General features: G+C 36.6%; 1 protein-coding gene across 6 annotated transcripts in view; it reads right to left on the bottom strand.

Annotated features, from left to right (window-relative positions):
* Window positions 1-23,820, bottom strand: part of dlgap1b (discs, large (Drosophila) homolog-associated protein 1b) — a 120,916-nt gene extending 97,096 nt beyond the window's left edge. For 2 of the 6 annotated variants that reach the window (XM_052596473.1, XM_052596476.1), the window contains exon 1: window positions 23,612-23,820. The gene's annotated coding sequence lies outside the window, so the exon portion shown is untranslated. Of the gene's footprint in view, window positions 1-11,706; window positions 12,006-23,611 lie in introns of those variants that run through there. The other 4 variants (XM_052596477.1, XM_052596475.1, XM_052596474.1 and 1 more) reach the window with 3 other exon arrangements.
* Window positions 23,821-26,089: the final 2,269 nt, after the last annotated feature.

The following is a 26,089-nucleotide window of genomic DNA, read 5'->3' as shown; positions in this document are numbered from 1 at the left end:
CCAGTGCAGTGTTAACAGAACCAGGCTAATATGGTCATACCTCCTGGTTCTAGTAGGAACCCTAGCTGCTGCATTTTGGACCAGCTGAATTTGTTTATTAAGCGTGCAGAACAACCACCCAATAAACCATTACAATAACCTAACTTTGAGGTCATGAACACATGAATTAACGCTTCTGCATTTGACTTTGGGAGCATTTATGAGACAAGGCTTTCCTGCCATTTACAGAATTTTCAGTCATTTATGAGGCAATGTTTCCTCGCCATTGATGCCATTTTCTGGCTTACCATGTTTTGACCGGTATATGGTAAGAAGTGCTATTGTACATCTCAAACACAGGTGAAGAAGAAGCAGAAGCAAGCAATTGTATAGGCAGATGCATATGCTATATTTAGCAATCATCAAACATTAAACAGAATATAAATCAAAACACTTTACTGTTACCAAATGTAATGTCTATCTAGGATATGGTATAAGACAGCAAGTTTTGGGGGTGTTGATGGAAGCAATCTACTCTATTTAAGTTTTGATCATTGTATCATTGTTTTGATCAGTATGATTTTCTCAGTTTTTTCATAAAATGTTTTTGTCTTTAAAAAATGTTGCATAAAAAATAATACATGAAGCTAGAGTAAGCGCAGAGGCGCTGTTATTTATTCTAATATACTGCATGTTCAGATATTCATAAAACAAAGTCTTCTAAGTGCCATTCAATTTCTGTGAAAATTAACAAAAATGCTGAATGGTTGGCAACATAAAAAAAAAAAACATTCTGATGGGGAAAGCATTAATATTACCTAATAATAAACAATTCATATGTTTATTATAGACACTTTCAAACAAATAAAACACAAACTGCTCCCTAACATTTCAAAGAGTGGCATCTGTTGAGCCAGAGGCCTTACTGCAAAAATAAAAATAAAAATAAAAAAAAGCCATGGGACACAGAGCCAAAAAACACACACAGATGCTTACACACAAACAAATACATGCATTCAAACAAACAGATCACAGCAGTTCTGTGTCAGTGCTAATTGTGTTCTGTTCATATGCAGCATAATATACAGATATTAGCATTCAGAATACACACCCCACTGTTCATGATCCACTGCCTCGCATTCTCTAAACACATGCGCGCGCATACACACTGTCATCACTCACATATGGCTTCTCTGGTGTGCATGGGCAAACACAGACCCACATCTACACACACAGACACACAAGGGTACGCCACTGTTGTTTAGGAATTTTAAGGCTGAGGCACTCTAATGTAAATCAGGCCACACCAGCATGACATTTGCACATCCACAGCATGAAAATGAGATGTGGCTGCACAAACACACACACATGGGATGCAAATTCTGTGTGCATCATGTAATAATAAATGAGTGAGAAGATGACAAGTGGGATAAAAATAAGAGAGATAAAGCACAAGCAAAATCAACACAGTTTGCATTGTATATAGTATAGAGTCAGAATAGCAGAAGAAAGTAAATAGGTTAATATTGCAAGCTGGATACAAACTCACATAATCTACATGGGTTCCAGAGGTCAGTGTTTAGGAGTGTGTGTGCTAACTGCCTTTCTTAGTTTCTATGTAAGCACCAGATATTGCTACATATTAGTGCTGTCAAATGATTAAACGCGATTAATTGCATCCCAAATAAGTTTTTGTTTACATAATATATGTGTGTGTACGGTGTATATTTATTATGCATGTGACACAAAAAATATGCTGTTTTTATATTAAATATATTTGTATATAATTTAACTTATATGAATAGAAATCTATACATGTAAATACATGTAAATATTTCCTAAATATATAGGGTATGTGTGTATTTATATATACATAATAAATATACATAGTACACACATACACATATATTTTTTAAACAAAAACTTATTTTGGATGCAACTACTATGTATATATTTGTAATAGCGTTCAACAAATACATACATTAAGAATGATTAATTAACAATTTAATTATTAATATTTATTATTAAGTATTAATATTAACCTTTAATTACATTATTTAAATACTGAAATACTATTCGTTTTTTGTTTTTTTTAGGTTTTATTTTTTAAGATTTCTCTAATTACAGATTCGCTACCAATGATGCAAATTATATTGGTACACCAGTAGGTGGTGACAGGTAACTGTCTTTATGATTGAGTCACTGAATCATTTATTCAAACAACACACTTCATTCATTCAGGAAAAAATGACATTCAAAAAATGATTGAACGATTCCGTTAATCATAAAGTTAAATGAAAGTTCCACAAAGTTCCACGAAAAGTGCAAAAAAGTGTGAAAAGTCACAAATACATAAAACCACATACACTTGCTTCAAATAACACACTTGTGGTAATATATTATTAAACTGCTCTTAGAGATCAATAGAAGACCTTTAATTACATAAGCTATCCATTACATCTGATATGTCTTTTACAGAGATCATTCCGGTCAACAAAGTCAATCATTATCCAGTCAACTAACTCCATCCGGAAGGCACACAGACGAGTTGAAGACTTGTGTGAAGTATCTCACTTAAAAATGAAGCGTGTTAGAGTCTTAGGAGTGTACTGTACTTAAAGGGGAAAAAAGGGATGGCTAAAATACCATGAGGCAGGAGAATGCCAAGTTAATTAAGGTTTAATTTTAGTCGATTAGCCTGAGAGAAGATACACCCTGAGCCTGGACCATCATTTAAAAAAAAAATGAATGAGGGATGGAAGCCGCTCAGCTAAAGAGAGAATGGAGAGTAGCAAAAAAACAATACACATGCAAGTAACAAAAATATTTAGGGCTAAATTTATTCAGTTTTGTCAGATTTGTGAAGATGGCGACTGGTACAGATAATACCAAGTAAAATACTGTTGAGTTTCTGTTAGAAAACAGAGATAGTTACTAGTCATACTCTGAACTTTTTTCATCTGTTTCATTTTATTTAAATCAAAAATGAAACAAGCAGTTTATGTGTGTATGTATGTAAATGTATGAGACTGAAAAAAAATTCTATTATACATACATATATACTTGGTTATTGTGCAGTTTAAACACTTTCAGTTTATAAATAAATAGTAAAGATAATAAATAAAGATAAAATAAAGATGTTATAATTTACAGACTGAAAAATATCCATCGCATTAAGTTTATTAGTTTGCTTATGTTAAAACTTTGCATTCCAATTTGATGGAAACTGTATATGAAATTCAATTACATAAATATTTTTTGTATGTATGCACACATCCACAGTAAGCTGCAGTGTGCTTATGTGTAGGATTATAGATTTTACTTCACACATACCATAAAAACATATAAACTAAATCTACAGCTGCTGGATTAAATCTGCAAGATGATCACACATATACACTTTCAAATATCTCTGGGTTATGAGTAAATTGGTAAACACACAGATATGCTCCCTTATGAAACGGCTTAATGAGATAGTAGAAACCATGAGCCTCTTACAGCTAAATCATTTAACATGATCAAATGAGTGGTGTGTGTATCTGCATGTGTGTATGCAAATGTGCTTGCAACCTCTATACTTGTATATTAGCATAATAATCAATCAGAACGTCAGTAATGGCATTTCTCTTACACTGGTGGTCCAAATCTCAGTGACATTCTAATGAGGTTAAGCCATCCAGATTTATTAAAGTAATGCCATATCTCATCATGATGACAGGGTTGCTGCAGTGACAGCGGCCCTGCCTCATGATGTATGACTGCCCCATTAAATATTCTTCATCTGATGATTGCTGATATTTGTATGCGGGAATTGTTTTGATGAATATTAAAATGATTTCAAAGTAGCTGTATATACTGCTGATAAACATTTTGCCAAATTTCATGCAGTTCTTCAGAAGTGTGTGTGAAGCTGGAAGAGACGTCAGTGTGACCTTTAATCTGACCTTAAGCATGCTGATTACTAAAGATCATGAGGGGAAAGGTTAGAGACCGTGTGTGTCCTCTTATGATTCAGTATGCAACATTTAGGAGTCACCTGGGATCATGTTTTATTAAATAACTAAGCATTTAGCAATCAGCACTGCATAACACATTCATTTGGAGTGATTTTTACTGACACTATAAAATTAAATCAAAGACATCTCATTAATAGAAAGTGGATAACATGCCATTTTTATTTTTCAATTTACTGGCCACATAAAAATAGTTTTAAAATAATATTCACAATGCTGCTTTAAATGTAAACAGCAAAAAGTGTTCAAAGTATAAATAATTCTATAAATCATTTCAGATAGTCTGTTTCAAACTGATTTAATGATTCATTAACATCACCACTCTTAGACTGATAATGTTCCAAGGCATTTGTCTAAAAAAAAAAAAAAAAAATGAAGTTAATTATATTAGGCAGGCAGTTCGGGGGGTCATGGCAAACCAGGTAGTTTGGGGAGCAATGGCAGAGTGGCCTCCGTGGCCTCGAAACTCATCCCCGCCCCTGCGTATAGCCCCCCCCCCCCCCACCAAAAAAAAACATTTCATTGGGAAGACTCCAGATCCCCTGGCTAGAACTTGCTCTGGGCTGGGATCAGAAGTCCACTCCAGGCTGCATTCAGAAACAGAAGCCATCTCTGGGCTAAACTCAGAATCTGAGGCCCTCCCTGGGACTAACGTGGGAACAACAGCCCTTTTTGGGATGAACATGGGGACAGGAGCACTTTCTGGGCCTGACTCGGGATCTGAGGCCCTCTCTGGGCCAAATGTGGGAACAGGAGCCCTTTCTGGGCCTGACTCGGGATCTGAGGCCCTCCTTGGGCCGGACATGGAAACAACAGCCCTCTTTGGGCCGGACATGGTAACAGGAGCCCTCCCTGGGCCAGACTTTGAGATAGGAGTTCTCTCTGGGCTTGGTCTCAAAATTAGTTTGGGCTGTAGTGGATTCAAGAGTTGGAGCCGACACTGAAGCTGTCTCAGGGGCTGGAGCCAACACTGGAGGCTTATAATTTCTCCGCCTCCTTCTCATGGTAGAGGATATTGGGACAATTGGCTCAAGAATGGGATCTAGGCTGAAATAAAGGAATAGGCTCAGGAACATTACTCCCTAAAGCACTCCCCATTCTAGAGTACCCCAGGTCGTCTAAGCCTCCTCAAAACAAAGCTGTCAGCTCTGATTCGCCCATCGCGGAAGTTTTGGCCAGCTCTCTGAACTCCAAAACGAAATCTACCATTGGCCAGCCATTCTGAACAAGGGAATATAGAGGATTTTCCATGGTTTTCCAATTCGCATTAAAATATGATGGTCTGGTCTCCTGTCAGCAGTTATACAAGGGGGACACAGTGGTAAGTGTAAATAACAGCAGCTTTTATTGAACACTGGCAGGTAGAAAAAAAACATGGAAAAGAGTCCAGCTGAGTATTTGGGGAGTAGCAAGGGTTAGAGGGTCTTATCTGAGTAACTGAGTCCTATTACATTTCCAGGGGATACCAGGGGAACGGTGAAGCATGGAGACGATGGAGCACTGGAGAATGTTTGCAGATGATCCGGAGGAGTAAAGGAAGAGTGGTGCTGATGTGAACACTTGGAACGGAGCAGTGGAGTATCCTTAAGGTAAGTAACAACAAGTAAGGATTGCATAGCTAACTGTGAGACCAGACAATGTGACAGCAAGGAGAGTGCAAAGATATAGGGAGCTTGATTAGCGTTGACAGGTGCCCGGAATAAGGTCACGGAGCACATGGGGAAGGAAAATACAACAAAACAGGAACACAGAAGTCCAGGGGTGTGACAGCATGCACGTATGCATATGTATGTATGTATGTATGTATGTATGTGTGTATATTACTTAGTTTTTTGTGATTATATCGTATCAGGGATGCTGCATATTCAGACCTCCTACTCAATTGACTATGTTTTGCATACTATATAGTACAGAAGTATGCATATTTAGTTGTCAGCACACTGCAGATTTATTGAAATTTACTTGATTTGACAATTATCCATATTTTAAGGCCCCTTTTCTCTGATCTTGCCCTGGAGGTCCAATGTGCTGCAGAGTTTAGCTCCAACTCTGATCAAAGTCACCTGCCTGTGATTTTCTAATGATCCCAAAGACATTGATTGGCATTGATTAGCATGCTCAGGTGTGCTTGATAAGGGTCAGAGCTAAACTCTGCAGGAAAGTCTCGAGGTACAGATTTGAGGATCCCTGTTTTAGGGTATGAGAGGTAAAGAAATCATACACAAAGAGGAGATGGCACTAATGAAATGAAATTTACTGTAATTTAATTTAAATAAAAAATAATGAAGGAATGTAAAGCAGAAAATCAGAGACAGGATATTAAAACCTGGATGAGCTCCAGAGCTTCCCATTCAGCTGGTCCCCACATGCTGAGGATTCTGGGTAAAGCTGCATTGCAGGCGCGGACATTGAACACAGAAAGAGTCACTTATCAGCAGAAGACGCTGACCTGAAAATGTCTCCCGCTGGTTTACAGCTCAGTCATCCCTTCTTTATAAACAAGATTACAAAATGGATTAACTGCTGTTCGTTAATCCATTCCAAGTGTGCCAATCGTCCTGGGATGCTTGAGCTGAAACCTCGCTTTCGAGCACTGTAGGCCGGTTAAGGGTGCTTCTAGGCAACAACCACACTCTCTTGAGCCTACAATCTGCTGTTATAAGTATAGCCTACATCATATTACTTCTAGCATCTTATCTACTCCCTCTCTCTCTAATTGAATCATTTATGTTGGATTGACTTTTGCAGAGAGGAAATGTAAGGAGACTGATGCGATTATCTCTTTAACACTTGCTGTGTAGGTATGAGCGTGTGTGTGTGTGTGTGTGTGTGTGTGCGTATGTGTACAGTATCTGAAGGCTCATATGTTTTTCATGGCTGCTGACAGAGACACATTGTTCCCCGAGGGGCAACTTTTCTCTGAAAGTAAACAAGTAAATAATAACAGATGAAAAAAGGAGGGAAAAAAGTGCACTCAGAGGTACAGAGTCATCGCTGCAGAACTGCCACTCAAAGCAACAGTCAGTGTCAGCAGCTGGAGAGAAACTGCCAACAGTATGCACTCTCAACAGTATGACCTGCATCTTTCGGCTTTGCACATGCCTTGATGTTTCATTTGTTACTTCTAGGAACCATAGCAATCTAATTGAATATGCCTTTTTGGTGTGTGTGTGTGTGTGTGTGTGTGTGTGTGTGTGTGTGTGTGTTAGTGTGTGTTTGAAATTCCAAGAAGATAAGTTATTTAAAAAAATAAAAAAAGCTTTTTTATTAATTCCATATATGCCTGACAAACAAAACACTGACTACTGCTGTAAAATTCTATATTTGTGATTAATCTTACACATTTAAATAGTAAATAATGGAGTAATGGCTGCTGAAATAAGTTACATTTTAAAATAAATTTAAATACAAAACAGTTATTATAAATTAAATGACTTGAACAATGAACTGCACAATTTTACTGTTTTTACTGTATTTCTGATCAAATAATTGCAGGCTGGGATAAAACAGAGAGAGACACAAATGGTTTGCGCAGTGACTTCACTCTGCAAGAATTTACATGTGATTTGCATGTGATATGAATATGATCCTCCACACACAGACATATGCAGTCAGCTGCTGTGTGCGTACACAAACATGTTTTGTCATCTACACAGCCAACAGAAGCTCTACCTGAATCATCATAGCCAACATCTGCATTGAGCCCGTGCATAACCGAGATCCATTCATAATGTAGTCCACACTACAATCGGTTCAAAAAGAAAAATGCACAATAGCTTGATCTTATCTTTTCTCTGATGTATACATACACAAAAGCGGACAGTGAGGACAGTGGGATGACAGCCATGTCCGATCTGTCAACTCTCGGTCTCTGAGGATGTTCTGCTAACGTGTGTGTGATCAGATCATGATCCTCCGGCACTGAATCTTGTCAATGCCGGTTAATCACTCTGCCAAAAGATGCCTCACATACAGCAGGGTACAAAAAAAAAGAAGAAGACCACAGTGAAAACATTATTTAAACCTATAGAAATAAGCTGCATTTTAAACAATTTAAAACAAATTAACATTACAATGTTTAATGAAAGGATACATATTTAAGATTCCGCATTATTTCTAGGCCTCTAATCATATTAGCAAATTTGACAAGAATGTTTCAAACAGCATCTAATTCAAATCATGATGAATGTCATGCTTTCACACAAACTTATGAAGTTAATGCGGCTTTAATGCTGTTGTTTTTGTTGTTGTTATTTAAACAGAAGGGGATGCGACAAATACCAAATTCTGATATTAATGGTCATTTTTTATTTATTTAGCAATTTTTTACTCAAAATAATATTCTGAAAGTACAATTTGTAATGCGGTTTTTTATTTTAAACAATAAAAATGCAAAATAGAAGCATTTTAACGATAAGTCTCAGACTTTTGGACCCCACTGTAAAATATATGGTTTGCTGCTGTCCATGGTGCTGATTGAAAATATATACCCCTTTATATACGTACATGGAGTGTTGAGAGATAATGGGGATTTGAAAAGAAAAAAAACCAACATTGACAAAAATGCCCCCAAATTCAAGATAATGAGGCAAAAAAAAATCCTCTGCACAAATAAGAAATTTATTGCGGTTGTCGTTATTCCAGTGAAACGTGAAATGGATGAAAACAGTTGAATACGGTATTACAGTTATAGTAGCTTTTTATGCATTGGTTGTAGCTTTGAATATTAATTAATCATACACAATCAGAAATGTTTTGATTCATCACAGAAAACAAGTTTTTGAGTCTGCACACTCACTGACCGAATTATGAATATGCATATGTGAATTCTCCCATCACCATGAAACACAAAGGGCAGAAAAGAGTAAGTAAGAGATTGATTTTGCAGTGTAGACAGCTTCAATGATTACAACAGTGTATTTTGCCAAAGTGCAGAATTTTGAAAAGGTGAAAAATTACCCTGTAAATCAATTACTGGGCCCTTGAAAAAGCATATGAGTTAGGGATATATACACGCCTAAATGAGATATGTGTATATATCCCTCCCTACCTCATATGCTTTTTTGTATGCAATATACTTTCTACATATAAACCTATCTAATAATTCAGTTATTTAATAATTAATTCACTTGGCTTGAATTTCCATGGATACAGACACATCAACACAAATAGCAAAGATATTTGGAGCAAGTAACAAATATTTGTGAAAGGAAACACATTTTTTGATACCATTGCTGAGGACTAAATTTGGATAACTTTAAAAAGGTGATTTTCTCAATATTTAGATTTTTTCCACCCTCAGATTCCAGATTTTCAGATAGTTGTATCTAGTTGCTTCTATCCTAACAAACCATACGTTTATTAAGCTTTCAGATGATGAAAAATTGAGACTAAAGACTGGTATTGTTGTCCAGGGTCACACACACACACACGTATATATTTACGTACATGTGTGTACTCTCCATGATACAATATTATTTTCTTAAAATATGTACAATAATCTTGATAACAAATTCTCTGTTAAAAAACAAACAAAATAGAAAATGGTAATCCACATGCCCTCATTAAACAGATGACAGATTGGATAACGCACAAATTAATGCCAACTGTTGATGATTTCATTTCTCCTAATGTTTGGAAATTTAATTTCACTCTTTAGCAGCTCATTTGATAAGTGATGTTTGGAGTTGGCGTCCAGGGGATTATGCGTTATTAGTTATCCATGTCAGTGTGTCAGAGACAGATCTGTAAAAGGGAAATGTCATCTGGTGGGAGTGAGTGTGTGTTTGTGTATGCTGAGAAAAAGACAAATATGGCTGACACATAACAGCAAACATGCAGCAGATTATAATTCATGTAACACATTTTCTTGAAAACGTAGAAACGAGTGTTAGTACAAAAAAAAAAAAAAACATTTTATACTCAATTACTTTCCCCAGTAATTTCCAGCTCCTCTCTTTTATCTGCCTCATTATAAAATGATAAATAACAAACTGTTCAGCAGTGAAGCAGTTCTCTAAACACAGATAAGTAGAAGTCAGACTCAATTAAGTTCAAAAAACAGATGTGTTCCTGGATGTCCCTGAGCAGCACTTTGTGTTCTTTTTGTAGTGAAATAAATATTTGGCTATAAATATAAAATCCCACAGACTGACACTGAAGGGGGACATTAAGAGACTCAGGGATGGACACTTTTGAGCAAATAACTAACCAGAACAACCTAGCAATGGCAATGACCTAGCAACCACCCAAGTATCCCAAGCAACTATATACGTAGCAACATGCTAAAACCACTCAAAGTACCTATAACTGGAACATCATAGCAACTGCAAAGCAAAGTACTACAAAAAATCACAACAGGCAAGTAACCACAAACCCTAACATCATAGTGACAGGTTTAAAGGCCTGATCACAACAAGATGAATACTGATATGCAAACTGTCAGAATTATTAATAATTATTAACACCACAAAACATGGTTTACATACGGAGTTGAACCACATTTAGTTTGGATTCCTTGCCACTGTCCCCATTGGATAGCTTAGTTGGAGTTTAAAAAACGCAACCTGTCCTCCAACCAATTACGCTTGTATAGGTCGTTTGTCCAAATCCCTGAAATACGACCCATCAGAGCGTATACTACAATTGCGCCCCTATCGGCAAAAGGTCGTTTTCATATTAATGTTTTGTACTCTTTTTTTTGCCCTCTGGTTTGCGTTTCGTGTAGCTCAGTTAGTAGATTATTGCGTAATAGCTTGATATGTAATCATGCTATCATGGGTTCGATCACAGGGAACGGACGTGCACAAAAATGTATATGCTCAATAAATCATAGTTTAGCATGATTTCTGTGAGGGTTAGGTTTAGGGGTGGGGTTAGGTGTGGTCATTCGAACGAATAAGCCACCTACAGTAGTAAAATATGTAGGAAATACTGTGAGATCGTTGTAAAACGCCCACATATTGCATTTAAATAAACGTGCGTTTTGATTGGTAATGACGTTATACGTCAATTCATGACGACAGACGCAACGCGATACTGTCATTATTTTTACGCCCGCTAGAGGGCGCTTAACTTTAAAATGTAAATATAGGTGGTATATTATCAGTTTGACAACTTTGGATGGCAACAAAACGAACTAAATTGAGCTGGGTAATGACAACTTCGGTAGGGTTGCTTTATAGCTGAATCAAATTTGTTTTATAATTGATAAACTTTGCAACAAGACTGTTACTGACTGAACAGAATCAGCTTAACTGATATGCCTTCTGTAGAGCTGTTTATAGCGGAATCAAACTAATAATAAGTAAAACTACACAGGTATTGAACTGAATCAACGAGATTCAGAGATTCTCTGCAGCAGAATTTAAATTTCAATCTTGTATTAGAAGTTTGCATCACGGATTCTGTTATTTTCCTTTTTATTACTGTGAAGTTATTTTGAACAAATCTACACATTGTATAAAGCTAAAGATTATTTGACTTTTAACTTGACATGGCAGCTTGAACTAATAAATCTAGTACATGCTCACATAGATAAACGATTACACAACGAACGCATCTTGTGAAAACAGCCTTTTACTCTATGACTCACAAATGGTCACAACTGTGTTGTAGTCCAGAGTGACTTCATTTTTTGACTTCATTTCTTCGTATATTTGTCATCGAGGGGTCTGTTGACTGGCTGGTGTGTGCAGAGGGCAGAGGCACTGACCTGCTGGGATGTGTGGAGTGCAGCGTGGTCCATGGCTGCTCTGAAAAACACACTGTGATATAGCCTTTACACTCGGACCTCCTGGCATTTCTGAATCTTAAGCCAACACACACACACAAGACATGCACACACTTAAACTTACATCCGCTATTTAAGACACAAAGATACAGTGTAAACACATACACAATTGTAAACACAAATAAAAATATGCTCGCATCCACGGATAAAACTGCGACATTTATCCCGCGACACATGCAAAGTGTGAACATGCATGCACACACACATAACACAGCCATCTGTCAGACTCAAGTCCCCCCTGTGCTCTGGCTGTCATAGATATAATACAGTCTGCTGATTGGCTAAATCTGTTACCAAACCCATGATGAAACGCACACAAAAGCACAATAAATAACTTCCTTTTTCATAGGAAGTAGAGAAACTAGAACACCTGAGGAGGACGGGAGAGATGACATTCAGTGAAAATGACATGTCAGACATTCACATTAAACTTTCAAACCTCTATAAACCCGTTTTTCACCTGAGTGCCATTTCAATCTCTCTCTATTTCTCTGCGTCGTCTCCTTCCATCTGTTTCATGCGCTTCTAATCATTAATCTTCATCCAGCTTCCCAATCATTTTCCAGTTTGTGCCGTTTCCTCCAGAGTGCTGTTCAATAAGGCTCTGAAATTTGACCTCTTACATCACATTGGCACACAGGCTCTCAAAGTAACGGACTGATGGGTCCCTAATGCCCTGTTTTTGAATTAACACATTATTGCTTTGTAATAAGCCAGAGAAAGTCAGAGACAGCAGGACCTTCAAGAGTTAGACTAGGTCAATGCCGGCAAGTGCAGTAGAAAAGAAAAATCTACTCAGTACAATGATGTCAAAGTAATATTTGCATAATGAATTGTGTTTGGTCTTGTTTTTCACATTAGCATTTCAAAATTTTGTGGTTGGGAAGATTTTTAAAAACTCTTTAAAATAAGTCTCTTTTGCTCGCCAAAGCTGTATTTACTTGGTCAAAAATACATTAAAAACATTAATATAGTTTAATTAATATAATTTATTCCTGCGATTGCGAACTTGAATTTTCAGCAGCCATCACACAGTCTTCAGCATAACATGGTCCTTCAGAAATCCCTCTTAAGATGCTGATTTGCTGCTAGAAAAACATTTTTATTATTAAAGCTGCAAGCAGCGATGAAAGGGCCCTCGCACCCGGGCTCACCGCAATCGTGTGGCTTTAGCTAAAGGTGAAGGTGAGAAATATGCATTTCAAATCGTTAATATAAGTGGAATTTATATTAATATAAGTCATTTATATGTGCCAATTTTCCTGTTGCCAATAGGTTGCGCTATTATTATAATGGAATATTGGCCTTCAGATGTGTTCAGGCCAGGAGTCTTATCGAACATGTGAAGTTTGGGGAATATCGAACATTTCAAACCTGAGTTACAACAACTTCTCTTGATGTGGCGAGACATCAAATTTTGTCATGGCGCCATGGACACGCCCTTTAATAAAATCTAAAGATCTCCACAATTTAACATTGCAAAGACCTTTAGATTAGACTGACCAAAATAAAATGTTAATGTCATAAAATTTCTTGGAGTAGTTCTTTGCAGTGTAAAACATGACACTTCCTGTTGCCAGTAGGTGGCGCTATGACTATGACTGAATATGGGCATGTAGATCTGTTAAGGGCAGAAGTCTTATCTAACATGTGAAGTTTGAGGCAGATTGGACATTGTATGTCTGAGTTACAGCAACTTCCTTTTTCATGGCGAAACATCGAAATTTGTCCGGCCGCCATGGACACGCCCTTTAACGAAACCTCAAGATCTTCGCAATTTAACATCGCAAAGGGCTTTAGATTACACTGACCAAGTTTGGTGTTTATCTGAATAAATCTCTAGGAGGAGTTCGTTAAAGTACAACCCTTATTATCAATGCTAAAAACAGTTTCTGCTGCTTCTTATTTTTGTAAAAGAAATCTGTTGTAATTTTATAAATGTCTTTAGTTTCGCTTTTGATAAATTCAATGCTTCCCCAAAACTTGAGAATGATAGTGTATATTAATTTAAATTCTGAATTGTGTCCTTTTTATTTCTTTACACAGAACTTAAGTCTAAAACTTACCTAAAAATTTAACATTGCTCTTTTGCTGCCTTGAAAGGCTCTGGTATTTCATTCAGGAAAAGCAGATCTTGATTTGGGACATAACCAAGTTTTTTTTTTTTTTTTTTCAAGACTTTGGCTTTTTATTTTCGGAAGTTGGAAAAAGGCTGCCAAATTCAACAGAATTTAGTCTTTGGCACCTCAAGAAGCTGTGTTTACATGTTCCCATGCCATATGTTAACACTCTTCTTTGAGGGTGGAAACATTTGGTAGCCAAAAAATCAAACAAAAACTAAACCCCACTGGTGTGACAGTTATAGTTTGATGGTGTGTGTGTGTGAGAGAGAGAGAGAGAGAGAGAGAGAGAGGGAGAGTGACAAAGCTACTGCCAAATTGACAGCGCTGCAGGTAATCCTCAGCAAACAGGAAGTAAGTAAATGTCAGCACAATTACACACACCTACACATTTACAAAATCAACAAACACCCAATGGGGTTTTCAAACTGTCCTCCAGGACCACCAGGGGTCCACAGATCATTTCAACCAGAAAAAGTGAGAGGGGAAAAAAAATAGTATATTCTATTAATAATCAATTTAACCAAACAGTAGAAATTGTTCAAGAAAGAAATTATATAAATTATAAATAATAGTTCAAAATGTTCATTTCTACTTAGCAACATGCTTATATATATATATATATGTGTGTGTGTGTGTGTGTGTGTGTGTGTGTGTGTGTGTGTGTGTGTGTGTGTGTGTGTGTGTGTGTGTATGTGTGTGTATAGACACTACCAGTCAAAATTTTGAACCATAAGATCTTTAGTGTTTTAAAGAAGTCTCTTCTCCTCACCAAGCCTGCATTTATTTGATCCATTTATTTTGTAAGGGTGACTCATAAATCCAAAAGAACCAGTTCATACAGGTTCCTGGTTGATATAGCTGCTGTTCTCTTTCTTTCTCTGGTAATGCTAGAGTTAGTTGGTTTCATGGGGATGCTGGGACTACTCATGCTAGAGCAGTCCATGTAAATGTCAGTATGCTTACAGTTTGCGTGCATCTATGTGTGTGCACACATGCACATTTATGTGTGTTCTGCAGGCTGTGAAATTACATTTGTCAGACTCTTACTTCTCCAGCATGTCGGAGAGCCACAAGTATACATCTACATCAGCACTTCTCACCCACCCCTCCTTAACATTTTTATTGCACGCTATTCCATCCACATGACATGCTTCTTAAACAAATGCAGTCTATAAGCGGCACTCTCTCTTCACTTTACTCTGACTATGGCATGAGTAACAGAAATGTTATCATTTATATTCATTGTCTGTGTTAGATGGATAGACCTTTTAAAAAACAGTTCTAAATGGCGCTTGTCCTGCTATCCACTGCTATAGAATGAATGGCGGCATTAGAGCTTCATCTGTGTGGGACTGTAAATCGAACTGGTTCTGAATGCCTGTAGCCAAAAAAGCACAAAGCCCTACAGGTTTTGAGTGATGATGAGTAATACTGTATACAACACTTCTGTATAGTCACTATACACATTCAAGTCTAAAAGGAATAGTGCATCCAAAATTCTGTTGTCAGTTAATAACCCTCGGGTTGAAGAAAGAGAAGATTTAGCAGAATGTCCATGCTGCCCTTTTCTATATAATGAAAGTGGATGGGGACTATAAAATATGGGAATGCACAAAAAAATAATTCTGGTAGACACTGCTAAGTCAATAATTATTTTTATATTTAATAACCAATACATTTTTCATTATTTTGTTTTAATAAAATCAACTCTTAAAATGGAAATCAATTATTTTAAATTATAGAATTTGCCAAATCACAGCACTACAAGGTACAGTATGAAACATTGATATTCATTCATTTGTGCTAAAGATTCAACTACACAGTGTTTTTTTTTTTTTTTTTAAAGAATAGATGACAGCAAAGGTAATTTACATATAAAAATGTAAAAGGAGAAACAATTAAATATTCAATTTCATCCAATATGCACTATATTTAGTATAAAAAAGTAATACAAAAGCAGACTAAAACAGAATGAAGTATTTTTAATGGAAAAACTCTAAATAGTTTTATGTTTATTTATACACTATATAAATAACTCGCTTTCAGAGAAGAAAGTCATACAGGTTTCTTAATACATGATAGAGAATAAATAATAACAGAATTTTTTCTTTTTTGGGTAAGCTATCCATTTAAGTCTGCTCTGTGCTTACCGTCTTTATCTCTGTCACTTTTTTTCTTCACTGTCCCTCTTTCACTCTTTCTCTCTGACCAACAGACCAAGTCTATCAATAACAAGGTATGAAACCAATTTTGTTTCTTCACAAGGGAATTCTGAGAAAAACAGGATAGAGAAAGGGATATAAAGGTAGATCAGGGGGAGACAGGGTCCTTATAAACATCCCATCATGAGATAAACCTCTTTTATCAGTATTAGGTACAAAGTATCTGTGTAACCACACTAAAACACAAGCCATGTTGCTTTTAAAAAACAACAGGTATATGTTTTCATTATTAGCAGAGTTTGCCAGGTCACACATTTTTGTATTTATTTAACTTGCAATTATTTAACATGCATAATGTAAATAGTGTATGTGTAGTGTTAAGCTTGGACAGATCTGTCACACAATGCCACTTCCCCTCCTCTTACAGCTTGTCTTGTGCAGATTATCCTTGCTCACGACCGCTTACACAAATCTCTGTGCTTTAGAAGTGTGTGTGTGTGTGTGTGTGTGTGTGTGTGTGTTGGGGGTGGAAATGAGTGCTGCACAAATATCACAACACAAAACATGGATGTCGGGAAAGTTAGATGACAATGACCTCATCAACACTGGAACAATTAAAAAAAGACTGCCTCCCTATTATGCCTTATTAGGAATGAATTCAAAATTTAAAAACAAATCTTTGATGTTCTGCACCAAATGGCACAATTTTCCAGCAAACATGCATTTAAATGAATTTACAGCTGTCTCTCTTTAAATTTATTGAAAATATAAAACGTTTTCCCTCACACAAGAAAACTGCAGGAAAAAAGCCCCACAGTCTGTTGTAGCTTGCAAAAACTTACAAGATCACTTCAGTCAAGCCTTCCTAAGGGTGTTTTTTAGCGGTTTTGTAATAAAGTTTTTGCAAGTTAGAGTGTGGGGATTTCTTCTAAAGTTTTCTTCTAAGGCCTGCAGAAAGTCCTTGACTGAAAGCTTTTTGCAATTAAGTTGTGGCGAGGCCGGATTCATGAAAATCTTAAGGAACAAGGTAAGAAGTTCTTATTCTGAGTTCTTAAATTTTCAAATTCTACGTTTTGTAAGAACATTCTGAAGTGCAATTCTTGGTAAACTGGAACACAAAATATTCTTAAATCTATTATTAAATTAGAAAAAAGGGGTCATTTTTACGTTTCTTGAATCTGGCCCCAGGTACTTTTTCTACACACCTCCAATAAATTTTGGGTGTTCTTTGAAAACATTTAAGAACATTTCTTCATGTAAAAATTCTTAAAAACAGGTCAAAGCAGTAGAGCTGAACAAGAGTTATGTCCTATATAAAATACGATGCTTTTGAGCTGTATCTTTTGTTTCTGCCCTGCTTCAAACATAACTAGTTGTCATGTTCCTCTCTAAGAGTTAAATGCATTAAGTGCCTGCGGTTCTACCAGGGCTACAGAAGAACAAGTCAGGGAAGAGTACCTCCACTTCATCAATAATTCAATGTTCCTTTTTCATAAATCTCACATGAACTGTACTTTCCTACTTACAGAGAAAAATACCTTAAGAGATCCTGGGAATTAGTGGGACATCTACCCACAAAGCGACAGAGCGGCAACACTTTTTAAAGATGCAAATGAACCTCAATGCACAACTTGACAATACTGTCTCGTTCTCTCTCTCATATCCACATAAGAGCTGAGCTAAGGCGAGCAGACACTGCTGACTGTTCAGCTGGACTGAAATATCTTCTCAGCTCATCAGCATCTGTATGTCATCTTTAATATGCTGTCACTTCCTTCTTTCCTCTTATTGAATAATGCTGCCTTTTTGCATGGAAGATGCCTGGTTTTCTGACACACTCGTGGTCATACTTTTGTGGGTGATTTTATGTGTGTGTGGGTGTGTTTGAGTGCACAATAGGCTATATTAAAGATTAATGGCTTAAATATATGACTATAAGTCAACTAGAAAAATGGCCCTAACAGGTACTACATGCAAACAGTAGGCCTAAGTAATAAAATCGATGTTCATTCAGTGAAGGATTCATCAAGACTGAGTCTAATTTACAGGTTTGTGAGTTTTCTGAATGATTAAAATGTACAGTATTCTGTTATATCTTCTATATGCATGCACTGTATGTTTTTGCATGCAGCCCACAAGGCCAATTCAGTATATGCCGTCTTCCTATTATTATACAGTATACATTGTATTGTTTTTTTTCCATCTCATCGCATTTAATTCAGACAGCAAAATCAGATTGAAAACTCAAGTAAAATATGGTTTCTTTTGCACGCTGGTGCTTAAGATCTATGCATGCAAATATAAAGATTTATATGTTTTATTAAGAATTAATGACGTTAACTTTATCCTGAGACAAAGCTTTGTAAGGTATTACATTTTATTATTTTCAAAGTCTCTCTCTCGCTCTCTCTTGCTGTGTTTGATTGTATATGTGTTACGGTAGTGACAGATCAGGGCTGTGAGGCTGCCGAGTCATGCCAGAGAATTACAAAGAAGGCTGCCTTGTAGTCACGTGTCTGTGTGTAAAAGCACATTCATTAGCACCCAGTGAGTCCACTGAAGTGAAATGATGGCAGTGCATGTATGTCTTCTCCAAGTTATTACTGTCTGTTTAAATTCCCTTACACACCATGCTCTACACACACATCATAAATATAACCACTGGCTTGCTTAAAGGATGCGGTGCATGCTCAATGATGCTGACAGTTGAAGATGAAGATGAATATAAAACACACACGCACCAGCTTTTATGTTCTAGACACAATGGTCAAAAGCTCAGCACTTAACATTAGCATTGTTTATCATAACGACAATACAGACAATTAATAGATTGTAAAAGTAAAAGCTAATCATGTCATGGTCATAAACCTACCATTTCAAATGTATACGCTTCACTGCTCTGACATTTAAATGTCCCTACAAATGTACACCATGTGGGTCGCTCACATCATCACGTGTTCTCTCCAGGCCACATCTCCAACAAAACTAGTCTACATTTATTTAAGTTTAGCAATGTCGGTTTGTCAGTTACTTGGTTTCTATTTCTGTTTGCTGGATAGCTTCGCCCACAGTGAGATCTCATTGGTCCAAAATTCTGCTCCATATAGCTGCATGTTAAACACTGAATATGTTCTTGTTGTGTTATTTCACTTTGCATCTTCACCTTTATTGTACATAATATTCTTGCTAGTATGCTTTTATGTCAGGTGTATCCAAAATTAGTCCTGGAGGATCACTGTCCTGAATTTAGCTCCAATTTTCCATAATCTTCCCTAATCTAAAGTGTTACCCAAACCTCATTTCCGTTCATACAGATTGATTTCACATTGCATTATTTTCTTTAAACATAAAATTGCAGTGAATGCTTTTAAGGTGCCATGTTAAGTTAAAAGCCATTAAACTTTCAATATAAAGTTTTAGCTGTTTAGTTAGTTGAAAAATGCTTGCCTATACAAACATTGTTTTTTTTTTTTTTTTTTTTTTACATTTGGTAAAACTTTATTGTAGTGTGTTCTTGTTCTATATTTTACATGTACCTACTATTATAATAACCTAAGCCAAAACCTAACCCTAACCTTAACTAATAACCATAAGTACATGTAGTTAATTTTTACAAAATACTAAATTAATAATAAAAAAATACACAAACAATATTGTTATAATATCAGGAGGTCATATGAACAAATATTTGTAATGTTACTTAAGATCCATACTGTCCCATTTCTTACTGATCAGCACTTAACCATGTTTAAACATTTCCATTGAAAGACTCCTTTTAAAAACTGGTAAAACGTTTTATCATGTCTGTGCTTTTTTTTTCTTCTATCAATTAAACAAAACAAAAACTAGTCTCCCAAATGTAATTTGGAATGCTAAGAATGCATAATAAGAATGCTTCTGCATCACATACATACTGATTTTGTTCCTCCTCTTTCTCTTATATCATTTTCCATCACCTTTCACTTTCCTGTCTAATAAAAGTCTAACACGGTTGATCCTAATTCCCATCAGTGAGTTCTTAGCCTCAGCATTCAAAGCCTCACTTGTCCTTTATTACACCTTTTCCAAATTCTCCTCCATCATTCTGAAATAAGAGACTGATGGCTGCTCAGATGGCCTCCCTTGGGCAGCAGAAGAGAAGACTGAAGGAAAAATGGATGTGGGAAGGCTGAGAGAGGATCCCGGCTGCCAGTGTCATCATGGCTCCGGAGCTCAGCTGCAGGGCCCAACAGGACTGAATTGTATTTCTCAGCCGTGATAAAGGGCTCTAAACTTCTGATTTGATACTGTGCTGAAATGGATGATTAGTGCATGAATTTACCACCCAATAGGCATGAAGTACACACTTCTGATAAAGGGCTTGACATCTTATTTGAAGTACACACTGCAGCGTAAAGGAGCTCGAATGAGATCTGCCCTAAGGCAGAGGCTACGCACAGACTAAAGTACAGTAAAGACTGTCAGTGTAGCCGCAGGCTCTGTGAAGATGAAGAACAATCACAAGGCACAGGACTACACACACAGTTACATTTATTCAATACTACACTGTAAAAAAAAAAGTTGCAAATAAAGATTACAGGTGAACATTTTACTTTAAGAAATTACTGTTTCAGTCACTCCAATTTTTCATGTTTAATTCAATGTGACCATTTCTTTGTAATTATTTGTTAAATGTACAAGCAATTCAGGGAGTCTCATTACTGCCAAGTGCCACAGAGATGCACCAATCAGAAAAACATTCATTATTGATGACCATGCCTGCAGGCAACCAGCTGAACTCTCAGATAGACAGACAGAGAGACGGCCAGACAGGCAGACAGATACTGTAGAAAGATGTACCAACATAGATAGACACCCCCCCAACACACACACACGTACATTTATGAAAGAAAAAAAAAAGGATTAATTTACTCAAGCAGATGGCCATCCATGTGGTGCATTACACATAATAAACAAATGAAATATTTAAAGGGTTAGTTCACCCGAGAATGAAAATTTGTCCATCTTCTACTCACCTAGGTGTATGTGACTTTCCTCTTTCAGAAGAACCCAACCGAAGTAATATTAAAAAATGTCCTTGCTCTTCCAAGCCTTTCAATGGGGCTAAGCGAGTGTTTGCTGTCAACTGTTCAGAAGACGTGAAATAAAGTGCACTCATCTGTAATAAAACATCCCTCCCACGGCCCCGGGGCGTGAATAAAGGCCTCCTGTAGCGAATCCATGTGCTTTTGTAAGATAAATATCCAGATTTCAAACATAATAAATACTTTTTTTTTTTTAACTGTTGGGAACTGGAAGACGTGCAGGCGGATGTTGTAGTTCATCAGCGCTTCGTGGTTAGTGACGAGTGCGGAAAGAGAACAAAACAAACGCTGGTCACGAGTTAGAAGCACAAAACGAGGATTTGTAAAGAAAAACGTCGGAGGATTTCGAAATAAGGCAAGGGGAGACTGGTTTTCGTTTGCTAAAGTAAGTAAACTGTCAGTTCCCAACATTCAACAAAAGTGAGAAAAAAAGCATTTAATACATATGAAATCTGGATGATTATCTTACAAAAAAAAAATGGATTCACTACAGAGGGCCTTTATTCACCCCCCGAAACCGTGTGAGGAACGTTTTAATACAGATGCGCACATTATTTCACGTCTTCTGAACTGTTCACAACAAACTCCCGCTTACCCTCGTTGGAAGGCTTGGAAGAGCAGGACAATTTTTTATATAACTTCGATTGGATTATTATGAAAGAGGAAAGTCACATACACATAGGATGCCTCGAGGGTGAGCAGAAGCATTCATGAGCATTCTCGAGTGAACTTACCCTTTAAGCATTTTTCGGTATGAAGTATAAGTCAGTTCTATAGAGCTGAACTGGCCACCTATTACCACTCATACTGAATAAGAGTGGAAATATTTGATTAATGCTCAGTGTGTTTTGGCTGACAGATGAAGTGATGAGGAGAAAGAGTGTGACAGTCAGCCTGGCAGCTACAGATATGCAAGCAGCCTAATAATGAAGAATATGCAGCAGTGTGGTCCGAGGACGTAGAAGAAGCTCTCTCTCGTACACAAACACACACAGCTCTATGATTTGAATAAAATGACAGTTGAGTATAAATAGGAACCTAATGTAAGGGAGCAGCCAACAGTCTCCATTAGGAAAATGATTTAGATGTCTATGTCTATTTAGACTAAATGTCTTAATAAAAATGTACAAATGCAAAATGGTTTGTGTGAGGGTCATGTTTAGGGTTAGGTCATTGTCGCTGGAAACATTGAAATGCTTTTTTGTCAACCTGTCACATATTTTATTTATTAACTTCTTGATTTTTTTTTTTTTTTTTGACTTCCATTTCTATTACAAAGTGGAATCTTAATTAACCATCCATACTGGATACAAATAATAATAACAAAAATGAAAGCAATGAAACCTTAAACATAAAAAATGTATTCATAAATCCACACATTTCCAGAGCTAAAAATCATATTCCGGACTCAAAGACGTTTCACTAAGAACATGCCACCTACTTCATTAATACTTTATGTGTGTATGTGTGTGTGTGTGTGTATGTATATTTTATATTATATTATACTATATTATATTATATTATATATAAATAAACTCATGGGAGTTTTAGATTTTTGGCCTAAATATTTTGAATATTTTGCCTAAAAATTATATTGTTTCATTAATACATTAACTTGTTGCATACAAATATTCTCTTTAAATATAAGGTCACTCATTCATTATATAAAAAAGAAATTTACATGAAAAATGTCATGCATTTTTATACATATAAACATGTTTATTTAATAGTAGGATATGGTAATGTAAACACGTTTTTAATACAGGGGTTTTATCTATTAATTTTACAAGCATTGTTTTGCAATGAGTGTTGCACTAAAATGTGTCAATATAAAACGAACGGATTACAGAACACGAGCAGTTCTATGTACTTCACGTAAACCTTTCCGCGCGGCTGTCATGCAGTTACATCACATGACGTCATAACTGCCCCAGTCCGATACAGTTAATGAAAACAAACAGAACGATTTATTTATTATGACGCGTTTTGCCTGTGCAGTTGCATTTAATTGTGCGTAATAACTTCTCCGTTTCCACATCCCTATATCTTTAATCTCCAAAAGCGTAGACGTATAAAACACTTTAAAGACAATCTGTGTAACACACATTACACCCATAAGGTTATCTCGTTCTACTTCTAAAATTCAACGACGAGACTGAAACGGTCTCACAATCAACAGTTCACTGACGCTCCTTATGGTCACTTGAGTACGGTCCAGATTCCCCGCAGCCGTAGGATCGATTGCAGTGACATGTTGAGAATTAAACCGCTTCCCACCAGATAAAACAGTGAGAGATGAGACAATAACACATAATGACACCACTGACACATGCTTTCATCCACGCACTGGAAATCATCCTTGCAGAAGCCTGCGTCCAAACCAGTGCGCGAGCTGAGCAACGCACACACACCGCTTCCAACATGAAACTAAGCTGTCAATTACATGCACGCGCCTTACCTCGAGAGTTTCACCGCGCAGAAAAATGCAGTACTTTCGGGAAAACAGCTTGTTAAAAACATTAAATCCGTGAGCGTGCAGGTTGCGTGGATCTCAGCGGTGGACTCTGATGGGGTCTCGCAGTGTGAACGGAATTAAAGCCCGGGCTGCGGTGGATAGGAGGTCCCCCTACTATGGCGAGTGGTTCGTGCCACGGATTACCTGCCGAAGGAGACAATCGTGTACTTTTAATGTGTGAGACACGTGACAGACACGTGATAAGTACGTCGCCTCAACAGAGCATAGCTGCATTAGACAGTAATAAAGATGAACACGTTTATTTATAATCCAGTAATATAATAAGTAATAATATCTTAAAGGGGTCATATGATACGATTTCAATTTTTCCTTTCTCTTTGGAGTGTTACAATCTCTCGGTGAATAAAGAAGATCTGTAAGGTTGCAAAGACTAAAGTCTCAAATCCACTCCCACAACTCCTTCTAACGCCCTCACCTGTCTACATCAGGATGTGGGAAGATTTGCATAACACCACCCAAATGTTGCAAAGAAAGGAGGTGTAACTTTGATTCTTGCTGTAGTATTGTTGCTGTCTCCGCTACTGTTTTTGGAGATGCTGTGTGTTTCATTGTGAAAGTGAAAATCCTTTGCAAGGACAGTCTGGCGCTTCCGGTAAGTGTGTTTTTATATATTTAAAGAATTTGCCACTGATGATTCAAGTGTGAGTTTTGAGCAGTGTAGAGTAGTGCTTATTGTTTGTTGTTTCTCCAGGCATTGTTTTATATTTACACAGCATGATACAATAAGACAGTATAAGTCATTATAATCAGTAGTTATGTCCCCACTTGATGCAACAAATGCCTCGTTTGTCTTGTTGCGCAGATTAAGGGGATTTCATTCACACGCTTGAGGTATTCAGCCAATCACAATGCACTGGATAGCTTGCCAAACAGCATACATCTCGCTTTTCAGAACAATCAGCTTTGTAAAAATCTATGTGTTTCAGAAAGGAAGGATATTGAGGAGCAACAATAATGTACATTATGTGGAAAATACCGCATTAACACATTAGATGCTCACACAAAATACACAATATAATGTTCTTTTTAGCAACGTCATATGACCACCTTAAGTATATTTAGATGCTCATAGTCTTGTATTTTATTTTACTTTTAAAGGCATGTATTTTTATTTTACTTAAAGGGATAGTTCTCCAAAATCGAAAACTTCAAAACCAAGTGATCACTGAGTAATCATTTACTCATCTTCATATTGTTCCAAACCTGTTTGATTTTCTTTCTTTTGTGAAACATAAAAGTTATCAAACGTTAAAGTTTAACATAAAAGTTAGACTTTTCCTATTATGCAAGTGTCATGTCCCTCAAAGATATGATTTTTGGCTTCCTTGTGATAAGCACAATGGCTCATTTCACTGAATTTTACAAAAACATATAATATATTTATCCATGTATAATAAGTATTATTTATTTTAGTTTTTTTCTCTTTCAAAAAGTATTCTCTTTCCTTCAAAACATTACAGTTGAATCACTGACGGCAGATGGACTATTCTGACGATGCTTTTCATACTTTTCTGGAACTTTTTTATTTAAAAAAAAACATTTATTTTACTTGGCAGTCTATGGGACAGTCACAAGCCTCCCGGTTTTCATCCAAGATATCTTAAATTGTGTTCTGAAGACAAACAAAGCTTTACCGTGTTTGAAACAACATGGGGGTAAGTGATTACTAACTAATTTTTTTTTTTGGGGGGGGGGGGTGAAGTATCCTTTTTAACCTTATAACCACACACCAGAACTGCTGAAATGTGTGGTTTTGTATAACTTTCATTTGCTAATCATTCAGAGTATGATATGCCTGCTTTTGGCCCTGATTGAAGTAATGAAAGGTGTTAAATTGATCGCACGCACATGCATGAAGTGCTCAAAAGCATGCACACAATGGTTTAAATAACAATCTAGCCATTAAAATGTATGAAATATAACAGCATTCAGTCATGTGTGCCAAGACATTTGGCTGCTACTGTTTGTATTTGTCCCTTTCACATTCCTGTTGGACTTTCTTTTGTACACACACACACACATAGAAATCTGTGAGGCCACTTCATCATCATTATGAGTGTGTCAAGCTGGCTGGCCAGGGTGGGTGTAGTGGTGGCCAGGCTGATTTAAGGGGCAACTGGGGACACAAGAAACATCTTTCCTGGGGGAGATGATAAATGAGCTTGCCTCATTTTTGAAAAAAGACAGAAAAGTGCAAAATTCACCATCAAGCACAGCAAAAGATTTACTAAAAGTATAGTAATGTATCACAGTTGTTATATACTTCTTTTGATATCATTGATCATTTAGGTATAAATATTTTTACTGCACTTTAAATTTATTTTTTAATGTAACCATTAATTTTACAGACATTTTTCTTAACTCTAAAAAACAATGCTATGACGTATGAAAAGCTAAATA

Source organism: Carassius gibelio, chromosome B24 (genome assembly GCF_023724105.1).
Source record: "Carassius gibelio isolate Cgi1373 ecotype wild population from Czech Republic chromosome B24, carGib1.2-hapl.c, whole genome shotgun sequence".
In the NCBI taxonomy this organism is placed as follows: domain Eukaryota; kingdom Metazoa; phylum Chordata; class Actinopteri; order Cypriniformes; family Cyprinidae; genus Carassius; species Carassius gibelio.
Note: the sequence above shows the minus strand (reverse complement) of the source record. Positions and strands in the feature narration are given on the sequence as shown.